This window comes from Musa acuminata, chromosome BXJ3-9 (assembly GCF_036884655.1).
Source record: "Musa acuminata AAA Group cultivar baxijiao chromosome BXJ3-9, Cavendish_Baxijiao_AAA, whole genome shotgun sequence".
Lineage (NCBI taxonomy): Eukaryota > Viridiplantae > Streptophyta > Magnoliopsida > Zingiberales > Musaceae > Musa > Musa acuminata.
The window spans coordinates 10,936,448-10,948,515 of NC_088357.1; the positions used below are offsets into that span (position 1 = coordinate 10,936,448).

At 38.7% G+C, this 12,068-nt stretch overlaps 1 long non-coding RNA gene and 1 pseudogene across 1 annotated transcript; both read left to right on the forward strand.

The window, feature by feature from the left end:
• Nucleotides 1–1,975: 1,975 nt before the first annotated feature.
• LOC135586724 (probable lactoylglutathione lyase, chloroplastic) lies at nt 1,976–8,691 on the forward strand (annotated as a pseudogene).
• Nucleotides 8,692–9,361: 670 nt separating this feature from the next.
• On the forward strand, nt 9,362–11,428 carry LOC135649420 (uncharacterized). The gene is made up of 3 exons (XR_010501261.1): nt 9,362–9,575; nt 9,680–9,804; nt 11,138–11,428. It is a non-coding gene; the product is annotated as an uncharacterized LOC135649420 (long non-coding RNA).
• The last annotated feature ends 640 nt before the right edge of the window (nt 11,429–12,068 follow it).

Here is a 12,068-nt window from a genome sequence, read left to right on the forward strand (position 1 = left end):
CCTCTCGGCGGACATAATGGATCCAATTATTTCGGGTTCGGATCGGATTGTCTTGCCAGGTTCCTGGATCCATTCACCACTCTATTTAAATGGTTGTCGGTGGGGGGAATTGACGTGCCCCCAAGCCAGCGATCGACAGCGATACGGCTCCCAGCCAGTGGGGCGAGGCTGCAACCGAGTATGGCCCCGGTCTCGTCCCTGGTCCGGTGATCTTCATCTTTAAGAAGGTATCCATCCTACTCCCCGTCGAGAGCACAGAGATCAAGAAAGAGGAGGCTGAGAAGTGTTGGTGAACCTTTACGTCATGGTCGAGGAGTTAGCATAGCTTGATCCGATCTCGAATAGGCGGAAGTGAGCGTTGGGTCGAGTTGAGTTGTGGGTCTCGTCGCTTGCTTCTTTGTCGTCAGCCCGTGCACTCTGATCAAGGTCGAGAGGAAAATTTCTCGACTCGATCTATCTGAAGCTTAAGTTAGAGTTGAATGGAATAAAAATGAATCAAATATGCCAATTTCCCTTCCTATTGACTTTTATACCTGCGAAAAGGTGGTCGATCATACATGGACCTTTAATAACCGTCAGCTCCTCGGATGGATGGCTTATACCCTGTGGAGGAGCATCGGTAGACCCGTATGGGTTGGCATCGTGCGACGTTGTTCCAAGCATTGCGAAACGACTCCGTGGTGTTCGATGCCAACGTGTATGACGTTGAGCTTATTTCTTGCGAACGGGCATCGTGGTGTTCTGTACATGTACTCGTCGTACGACATCGTTCCGAGCTTTTCGGAATGGATCCGTGGTGTTTGACGTCGACATGTGCAGCACCAAACAACGTGGAGGTTGTGTGATTGTTTTGTTCGGGTTCGAGATGTCATATCGTGTCAGGCTAAAGATCTTTTGTCGGCCCTAATACTGAAATACGCCAAGAAGGTATCGAGTAGCTTAGAAGGCAACACTCCTTCCCCTCCCCCCACCCTCTCTCTCTTAGGTGGGTCAGTGAAGGGAAAGGAAAGTAATTACAGGTCGATGTGGTGGTGAGTTTTCTGTTCCAAACACTATAATCAAAATCAATGCTTTAAATCCTCATCAACTATAATTGTCAATGTTCTCATATCTTTTGAAATTTCATAAAATGGTTTATCTGAAAGTTTTCGAATGTCTTTGAATTGAAATCAGGATTATTTTGGTATATTTCATGTTAAAGGATAACTAATCCTCATTTTTCACTTAATCATAAATCCAGGTACATATTATGAAAAACCTCATGATATTTATGTTTATTTATCATAAAAGTAAAAAAAATAAAGGATGAAACTTAATTAGTTCAAATCCCCATCAACCATATTTATTATAGATGATTTGGATGAAAATTAATAAGATTTTGACATGTTTCAAAATAAATAATAACAAAGATTCTTTTGTTTTATAACATAACATGAAATTTATATCTATATATTTGTTTTCATTTACTGCAGAAGAATGTCAATAAAAAGGGTGAAAAAACACTACCTGTTTATAATATTTTAAATGGACCTATAAATTTTATTTTATTTTCTCATTTAGTTTTTAAGATTATGTTTATATATTTTGAAAAACTTTATAATATTTGTTTTCATTCGTTATGGAAAATGTTAACAAAAAAATTGAACTATAATATTTTTAAATAAAGTAATAGTGCTTTTGAATATAGAGTAAAAATATTATAACTCCTATTTAAATTTACAAATATTATAACCAGCAAAAGTATATTTAAAAATAATTATTTCTAATTTTTGTTTTAAATATTGTTTTAAAAAATATAATAAGTATTTGTAAGAAATATGATAATACGAGACACTATCTCTCGACTTGGAATTAACAAGAAAAGATAACTCACGCCACCGCGTGATTGATCTAACGATTCACAAATCTCGATGCAACCTATTCCATACGCGGATCCCTTGCCTGAGGCAGCCTTTTTATTCATCGATAAGAAACCCGTGCACGGCCTCCTCGGTCCGCGCGCCATATACCGCGGGCTGAATCCTGCGCCACCGATAGGGAGGGAGAGGGAGAGGGTGGGGGAACGGAAGCTCGCGAAGCGGCGCCCTGCTGCTGCTTCTTGCTCGCGAGGGAGCGACCGGGAGCAGAGGCCTCCGCAAGGACGCAGCCGGCGGATGGTGAGGATTACGCCCATGGCCTCCGCCGCCGTCGCCGCCGCCTTCCGACCACCCCTCTCCCCCTCTTTCTCCGCCTTACGATTGTCTCCAAACTCTCGCTTCGGTCGCTCCTCCTCCCCGTCCTCCGTCCCTCCTCGTCGGCGCGCTCCTCCCGCCCGTCTCGGCAGCGGTGAGCTCTGATCATTCGGTGGTCGCCCCTACCCAAACTCCGAAACCTTCATTTCTCCTCTGTGTGGAGTCGTCTCCCTGTGGATTTCTCGTGGTTTGGCAATTGGAACCTAGGTTGGTGTACCACCAGTGGCTGTTGTGGTGAATCGCGTTGTTACCGGTGTTGGTCTCGTTCAAGATTGCATCTTTTTCTTCACTAACATATCTATTCATCGTGGTTATCTGAAGTTGCTACTACATCATTTTTTGCTTTCCACGATGATTCGGAAATATATAAGGAATTATTTTTTGTTGAATCCGAAATGTAGGTTTTCTGTTCTATATCTTGACCGACGAGGTAAATCTTTGGCTTGGCTCAATTACCATAATTAGTATTTGTTTGCTGGATGCTGGAGCGGTATTTTTACACATGCAATTTTCTTTTCAAGTAGTACTTTCTAATTATGGTGGATTTTGCTGTCTAAGTGTGTTCTATTTTCTTGTATTTATTTATTTATTTTTCTGAAGCCTGATTCCTTTGCTTTTTGAAAGCAGGTGTTTATGCAGTTCTACATCTGGAGCAGCTGTTAAAAAAAAAAGTAAATTGTACAATGGCCAGTGCGTTTGGAAATACAGCAGAAACAAGCACCCCAGTTAATCAAGAAGAGGCCTTAGAGTGGGTGAACAAGGATAATAGAAGGATGCTTCATGTTGTTTACCGTGTTGGGGATCTGGACAAGACAATAAAGTGATTTTTTTCAACTCAGACATCCTGTTTAATATGGAATGTTCTGTAATAGATCTGGATTCACGTGAATTCTTATGATCTTATTTTTCTAAACGGTACAGGTTCTATACAGAGTGCCTGGGGATGAAGTTGCTGCGGAAACGTGACATTCCTGAGGAAAGATACACAAATGCTTTCCTTGGATATGGCCCTGAAGACTCACATTTTGTTGTAGAGCTTACATACAGTGAGCTTTCTAAATATCTTTTCATGTCAATATGTCAGACACTGTATTCACAATTTTGTATCATAGATTGTAATGCAAATATTTTGCTTAGTGGGAATATCTTGTAGTTTGCAATACATTTGCTTGCTTAACAGAACAAACCTTTTCTTTTGACATGTTTGGCTCAAAATTTATTTGTGCAAACAATGGCAGACTATGGAGTTGACAAATATGAGATTGGCACTGGTTTTGGTCACTTTGGTATTGCAGTTGAAGACGTAAGTCACCATTTCAATTGACGAATATACTTTTTTGCATTGTCATCCTTCTTTTGGCTTGCACATGCTTGTGTTTTACAAAGTAATATATGTTTATTTCTTTAAAATGCAAAATTGGAGTTCTGAACAAAAATTTTGGTTGTTTCTGACTCACATGTAAAGTTTTTTTGTCTTTGTGCATGATACTATCATGTTTTGATCAATGTTTTTAAAAGCATAAGCTACCAAGGACCCAAAATGCTCGAGGCACTAGGCGCCCCACATGAACTTAGTGAGATGCTCATAAATATTAAAATTTTAAAAAATATATTACGATTGATAAATATGATCATAATGTGGTGAACTTAGAACTCCTAAGTTCTAACTCCTAATTGAGCAATAGTGCACCACCTCAATATGGTGCAACAAGTTACTTGACGAAAGTACTACCTATAAAATGAGAAGATGCAGAAGTAACTGGCAGCTGTAGAGGAAGGTGGAAACCAACGACAGACAAAGTTGGAGAGGGCGGCGGATGAAGCTGCAATGGCGAATGGACGAAGCCACAACAGTGGATGAAGCAGAAGAGGTTGCCGACGACGGTGAACGAAGTTGGAGAGGGCGGCAAACAAAGCATACGAGGTTGCCGATGGCAGCGGATGGTGTATGAAAGTGGCGGATGAAGTTGCAGTGGCGAACAACACGTGCGAAGGCGACAGGCGAGCAATAGGTTTTCGGTTTTGGTTTCTTTCACTGGGTTGGTGTTAGGGTAAGCGCCTATACAACCTACATTAGTTGGTTCGATTGAACCAACTTACTCACCTAGTCGAACCCAGGCTTGAAGTCTACTCGATTTGGTGTGGGCCCTCGCCTGAGGCGTCCAGCGCCTGGGCTCGGGCACTTTCCCGAGCGGCACTTCATTGAAACGTCTTGCTCTGAAATGTTGCGAGGTGCTTAGGCCATGGCTTGTGTCGCCCTAGCGCTCAAGTGAGTGCCCGGGCACCTTTTGAAAACACTGGTTTTGATTTGTGCCAAATGAAATGCAAGAAGTTTATCTCTAATTATTACAAAGTTACTTTACTGATAAACTCAGGGAACATGAGTTGAATATCTCTTGGCAAGGTTTATTTTAGGCTTTTGTTAGTCAACTATTTCCAACTTTGAAGATCCAATGTACAAGTGCACTGATCATGTTGAAGTATCGAGCACCTTGTGTTATGTCCTGCTGATTCATGCTGTTAGGCCATTTGCCATGTCAGTGCAATTGTCAACAACGATAACTTGTATAACCCAATTCATTTAGGTGACGTCACACCTTGCCACTTGTGTTGAACTGGCCCTTGGAAGGATATGATATGACACAGCACAAACATTATGCACGACGAGCAAACCTATGAACATTTTTTTTGAGGCAGTAAGGCTTGTATACTGAGAGTTTATCTGTGACTTGTATACTGAGACTTGTTTTTCTTTCTTATGGTAAGTGATATCCGAATCAGGCAATAGTATTAGACCCTTTGAAGAATGTTTCTAAAACCCTAACCATTGACAATAGGTGCACTGGGATAAAGCTTATTAACCAAAGGAGAGAAGCCTGAAAGAGATGGATTTTTTTGACCTCAAAAAGTATGGGCTGCACATAGATAGATATTCTTAATGATGATGAACAGTGTGTAATGTCTAAAAGAATTTGGAACTTGTCAGCCATTACCTGAACTGGGAGAATCTCAACATGCTCGTTTGGCAGTGAACAGATAAAAGGATGCTTGGTTAGCATTGGAAACCATATAAAACTATAAGTCAGAGCAGATTGTCTTTTGATCTATGGATATGCCTTTTATAGGGGAAATAGTGTAGACCTATGTGCAGCTCTGATGGAGTGTGGGGAATTATAGAGCTAGATTATTAAGTCTTGTGATAAAAAGCAATACAACATGTAAACTCGGTAAGTATTTGTAAAAAAAATTATATGAAACCACTTTTGGGGAATGTGAGTGGACACATTTTGCCTTTAAATAATTTGTTTTAGGTAGGATACCTAACACATGACTCTGTATGCTGCTATGTGAGATTAGATATGGCACGAGTGCAGTGTTCATGTCGTCATTGAAGCACGGACATGAGAACATGGGATATAGGGATGATAAAGATACTGCTGCACTGATGTAACAAACTTTAGAAAGTAGTACATGGCTCAACATGAGCTTGATATTAAATAAATATGTACTAACTTTCTGTGACTGTACAATTTAAGCAATCTGTAATCTGTAACTTAAGAGAAACATAATCACCATTGACCCATATAATAATTATTCACAAAAATAACAACCCTTCATGAAAGTACTAATATATGGGGCTAGTGAGTTGTATATGGAACAATCTTTTCAATATGTTGACAGGTTAGTTTGGTTGGCATTATTTTTATAATGAAAAGATTTTTATAACATAAATTCGTAAACATAGTGACCATGGCCTGTGATTAATCCAAATCAATCATGCTAAGTAACCATACTCATGTTGGTCAGTTGTTGCCCCTTCTAAGTGGTTAGGTTTTTTTCACGAAGCCTTTCTGTAAAGGGATTGCTTCTTTAGGTAGCATGTCAACAACTTGTATGTTAGGATAATCTGTATAAATCTCATAATTTTTTTAGGAAAATGGTTCTCTGTTGATATCCCATGTTTCTGTTCAACAGGTTGCAAAGACAGTTGATCTTATCAAAGCCAAGGGAGGAAAAGTTACCAGAGAACCTGGACCTGTGAAGGGTGGCAAAAGTGTAATTGCCTTTATTGAAGATCCTGATGGTTATAAATTTGAGCTTTTAGAACGAGGCCCTACACCGGAGCCCTTATGTCAAGTAATGCTTCGTGTAGGAGATCTTGACCGTTCCATAAATTTCTATAAGAAGGTAATATGGCAATAAAATTGTGATTTAAGTTGTTCACTCTTGTTATTATCGGCTGATATCTTTCTCATTTGATTAGGCATTTGGTATGGAGCTTCTACGCAAGCGGGACAATCCTGAATACAAGGTATTTAACATTATATGTCTTTTGAACTTGTTTGTACTGAGATGTTTGGTATACATTATGTTCGTCATTGGTGGGAAATATCTGGTTTCTTGAATCTGTGATTATTAGTTCCTTGCTTCCAACATCATATTTGACTGATGTCAAGCAGACTCCGTTAAGTATGCCAATTGCCACCAACTAGACCACTTGGTTGTGTGTTACCAGTTTTGTGAATCGATATGTATAATTTCCATTAAGATTTATCTTGATGTCAGGCTTTGCTAACTTCATTGTCTTTTTTAAAGTCTTAGTTTTGCTGTGATTGGTTTTCCATGGGTACAATCATGAGAAATGGATTTAACTGTTATTCGTGTGTCAGATAAATTGCAAAGACAAAAGCAAGATATGGAGATACATACACAAATAGTCACAGATTATATTTGATTGCATTCTGGGAATTGAAAGAATAACAAATGTATTTGACAGAAGCCCAACCAATAATTGAAATTATTTTTTATTATCCATTTTTTCAACTAGTGATATTGCTCAACATTGTTTGCGTGGCTGGATGCAAGGGTTAACCACCTGGTAGTAGTAGAAAAATGATTACCTTCCTCTTGCTTGCAATTCTTTTATCAAATTGCCTATTCTATCTCCAGTGCTTGTCTTAAAAGGGCTTAATAAGGATCAGTTCGTCCAGAACCTAATTGCAACAGTGGTTTGTTATTGCTATTGCTGTTCTCCTTTGGCTTAGGCTTTATTTTTAATTTTGAGCTTTCTATAACAGCATGGGAACATATTCTTGATATTTTAATGTCCTCTCTATCTCAGTGAAAAGTCTTACCCTCAAACCATATATTTTATTAGCATTGTTCGACACCTTATGCCTGTGTAGAACATCCGTGCTACTTTGTTGTTCTAGCTCTCTCTTTTAAAAATCATAACTTTTATCCATATTCTTCTAGCATTGTTTCTGGTATAATATTCCTGTCCAGGATATCTTTATTTATGGTTATTGTTTGAAATTTTATGTTATTTAGACGTGCACTTTAACATATATATTTTTTCAGTATACAATAGCAATTATGGGATATGGTCCTGAAGATAAGAGTGCAGTGTTGGAGTTAACTTACAATTATGGAGTTAAAAGAATATGAAAAAGGGAATGCCTATGCCCAGGTAGCATGTCATACCAGTTTTGTCATAGATAACCGTCTTAGTTATGCCATCTTTTGTGATTCTTATAAGAATCTTTCTTTACCAAGTTCCCTTCCCATTGAGATTTTATGCTTTAAAATTAAATGTAAACAATGGTTATTAAACCAATTGAGATGTCACTTGCTAGATTGCAATTGGGACAGATGATGTGTACAAAACTGCAGAAGCTATCAGATTATATGGTGGAAAAATAACACGTGAACCTGGTCCGTTACCTGGCATCAATACCAAGATTACTGCCTGCCTGGATCCAGATGGCTGGAAAACAGTATGTACCTATATTTGACCTTCTCTATGTTCTCGATCTTTGTCTATGCTCTATTACTGAAATCGATTCATAGAATTGTTGCATTTACTGATGTAACTCTTAATTTTTGCAATCCACATTTCAGTTTTACCTTGTACTTCAGTATTGTGTGTTCAAGAACGTGTCTTTATGTTGATATGCGTATGATGGCAAATTCTTCACCTTTCTTTCGGCTTACTTTAATCCTTCATTCTGAGGCTGAATGAATTATTTTACTTAATTAATTAACTGGCATTAAAGTTTTATGAAACAATGTGGGCTGTATGCCTTTAACACAGATTGGTCTTCTCAATTCATTTTACATGATGATCTTTGCAGGTCTTTGTCGACAATATAGATTTTGCTAAAGAACTGGAGTAACTGATTTGGTAGCGCCCAACGATACTACAAGAACAAAGTTGACCTGCTTCTATCATGTACCTCGGACTCGCCCTGACCAATCGGGTAAAGAAGCCACATCGGAAACCAGTTTGTAGATATGCCATCGATGTAGCAGTGTGTACATGTGAGATCAAATTTTCTTTTCCTTTTTTCTTGTTCAGGTCGGTCTTGTTTTAACTCCTCCCATCTGCATTTAAGTTTATTTAAGATGCTGTGGCTGTACTCATAAAATATGATGGCAATCTCTCTTGCTCGTTTGTTTCCCTGAATGCATCTATCTTTATTTGTTTCTTACAAACAGAGGAGACAAACGAAGGGAATTGACTCCAATCGATTGACTCGAACCAATTTAAAGAATTTTATATTCATTAAAAAAAATATTTTCATGTGAAGTTGATTGTGATTATGTGCAATTTTTTTTTCCGATAAATTGTCTAACTACGGTTATTATAAATAAATATATTTCAGGACAATATAATTACTAATAAGTACCACCTAGAAAGATGAATTAACTTTCAATCTACCAATCTGATTTGTTTAATTCGCATTCTATATGAAAAATATATTTTGCAAAAAAGGTATTTTGGCAGATTTAATTTTGCAATCCAATCACATTGTTGGCAATTGAGTTGTGGGTTAACTCTGAATACGGCCCGGCCCAGCTCACTAAGAGCCCGAACACCCATCCTTATTCTAGACGTGTCTCTGACCGTTGATATTGATCTAACGGTTGAAATCGGAGTGGGAAGAACGATTCCGATCTGGTTGCGTCGAGGAAAAAAACCATCGGTAAGGGCTGCTTCCTTATGTTGAAAATGAATCCAAACCGTAGGAATCGCTCGTAATCTTCTCAACCAACGGCCAAGATTTATCTTTATTTCGACTGCCCTATGTTCTCTTCACGCTAAAACCCTTTCCTTCCCCGAAGAAGCTAAGGGAAGAGGGGAGGAGAGTGAGAGAGATCGAACTAAAACGAAGGAACGATGGCTTCTCCTCTCTTGCTTCGATCTAGGGCTTCGATTCGGGCCGTTTCGATGTCTCTCAGGTCCTCGAAGAGTTCTATGCACGAGCCCCAGCTTTCTCCGCCCTCGTCGTGCCTTCGATCGCCGGTTACCTCGTCCAAGAGGCGCGGTTGTTGCGCTCCGAGGTACGGGCTTTTGGTTTCTTCGATCGGTGGTTCCGGTAGTTCATCTTTGAGGGAGATTGGGAAATTTTCGATCTTGATGTGCGTATGGTTGATGCTGACATCAGATTACCTGCTCTGAGTTCGAGCCGCTGTTTGGCGTCGATGTTGCCTCTCCACGCTGCGGTTGCTTCGGCTCGACTGAATTCGCTTCTCCACGCGGAGCCCCAGAGCTGGGGATGGGTTCCACAAGGTTAGTACTACACTCTTAACAGATCCTGGGAGTTCAGTCTTTGGCATCTAGTGATTTCTATTAAACCATTGTGGCATTGAGAATCAAAATTACTCCCCTTTCTCCATCGAAGTGAAGAGGAAATAGATTCGTTATGTAGAAATTCTTCATTATATTTACGCGGTTTTGATTCTGGTCAGCCGAAATATCTTAGAGAGGACCTCAAACGTGTTCTAAAATGAATCCTCCTTTTCACTTTGCACATATTGAATTCCATTCCGAGGCTTTGTCTTAATTGTTCCATATTTATGATTATTTGACAATCACTGCTTAATCGAATGTACATTTTGTTTGCTTCCTGCAATCTCACCTAGAGTTATCAGGATCCCTCTAACCTTATATACCACAATCCTTGTCCTGATTCACATATTTTTATATTTCAGAACGTGATATAGGATCCAGATTACAGAAATTGGGAATATCATTTAGATATAAACCAACTAAAAGTGAAGGTGTAACTTAGTTGATAAAGATTTTGACAGTTTATGACAAGGTCCTAGCTCGAATCCTGCCTTTGACACTTATCCTTGGTGGGGAAAAAAAAAAAGTTTGGGGAAGAATCACACACCTGTATGATACTGCACCCATGTCATTCCATGTCATTGGTTACTATGATTTTTCCCATATTCGTGACTAATATATATTAAATACTATCAAAACCGAATACCACGTTTAAGACCGTTAAGATACTGTGACCTTAACATTCAGATATTCATAATTAGATAACCAATATGTTTATCGGTTTGTTTCTGTAGTTTCTCCATGGGGTGTTGACTGTCTTGTGTTGCAAGCTTATCGGAATAACCTTGCAGGCAGAATGCCTAGATGGATACTATGTCCACTTTGCTAGTGCTACAATGATATAAGCATGCTGCATGACTTTAGACTACCATTAGGCGATTTCACAGTACACACGGCTTACCATGCTAGCATTTGGTAATGCTTCGTGTGCTTTATCATGCAGTATACTTTCAAGGTCACCTTTCTCCTAGTGGGTTTTTGTTGTATCTTATATGAATAGCACAGGGAGAGGCAATTTAAGTTTATCCTTAACTTGTTTTGCCTTTGATGTTTTTTTTTTGGGACAGAAATTGTTTCGTTTATATAAACTAATATATGTGCTGAATGTGAATTTTTGGAAATCATCATTTCCACATGGCGAGAAAGATTGCTAGACTAGAAGCTTTAATATCTAGCAGAAATTAGTATGTTTCTTTTTGTTTTTTATTTGTTATTACATTGTGTTGGTCAAGCAACTATCGCCAGCTGGCTATAAAAAAGTTTCTTTTGGCAGGCATCTCAATGCCTTTATGACAGATCTGGTGGTTCTGTGTGGGTCACAAGAGGCTTCAGCAGGTGATGAAGTACGACAGGATGTGATTTCTTGTTAAATGCACTCTTGGAGATTTTCTTTGTTTCAGCAAAAACCGGCACATTCTTGAAATTCACATTCTTGTTGCTCCGTTGTTTTTGATTTCTATAGCTGCATAATGCGGCCACTGGCTTAGATCATTCAGAAGAAAATACCTTCTAGAATTTTAGTGACTGGACCTCTTAAAAGTAATGAAAGAGTTTGATCAGTGTAGTACTGCTTGTTGTGGGATATGGATTGCGCATCTGGAACAAATCCATGGAGTGGAGAAAGACATTTCCTATTACAACATAATTGCTCATCGGAAATGATGTCAAATTCTGCTGTAGTTCTCTTAGTTTTGGATGAAATGAGGAGGTCACCTATCAAGTTGGTAAAGTTGGCAATTAAAGTTTTGCTCCCTAGTTATCAAGAAAAATGTATGGTGCCATGAGGTAGTTCTTGGTCTTAGTTAATAGTAAGTTTTACTTTCATAATTGATCTCTGACTTGTTAATTATTATAGTCTTTTTATGTGTTCCATTTTTCTTATATCAAACTTGCCATCAACTTTCTAAGATATATATACATATTTTTCCCTTGTGAGAAAGACCATGTAAGATGAAACATGGGAAGATTTGTTCCCTTTGTAAGATGCCTTTTTAAGTGATAAAATCAAAATTTCTTTGTGTTTACTGTTCCACTTCTCTTAGCAGTGTGTGTTTCCTTTAGTTCAGCATTATTTCAATCATCAAATACTTGCGCAGCAGAAAAGTTAGTTCGAGGTAATTAGATTGGTGTCCTGAGATCTTTTCCTGTCCAAATAAAACAGCTTATTTCTTCTGCATCGTAGAAGCAGCATGTTGTCTCCTCTC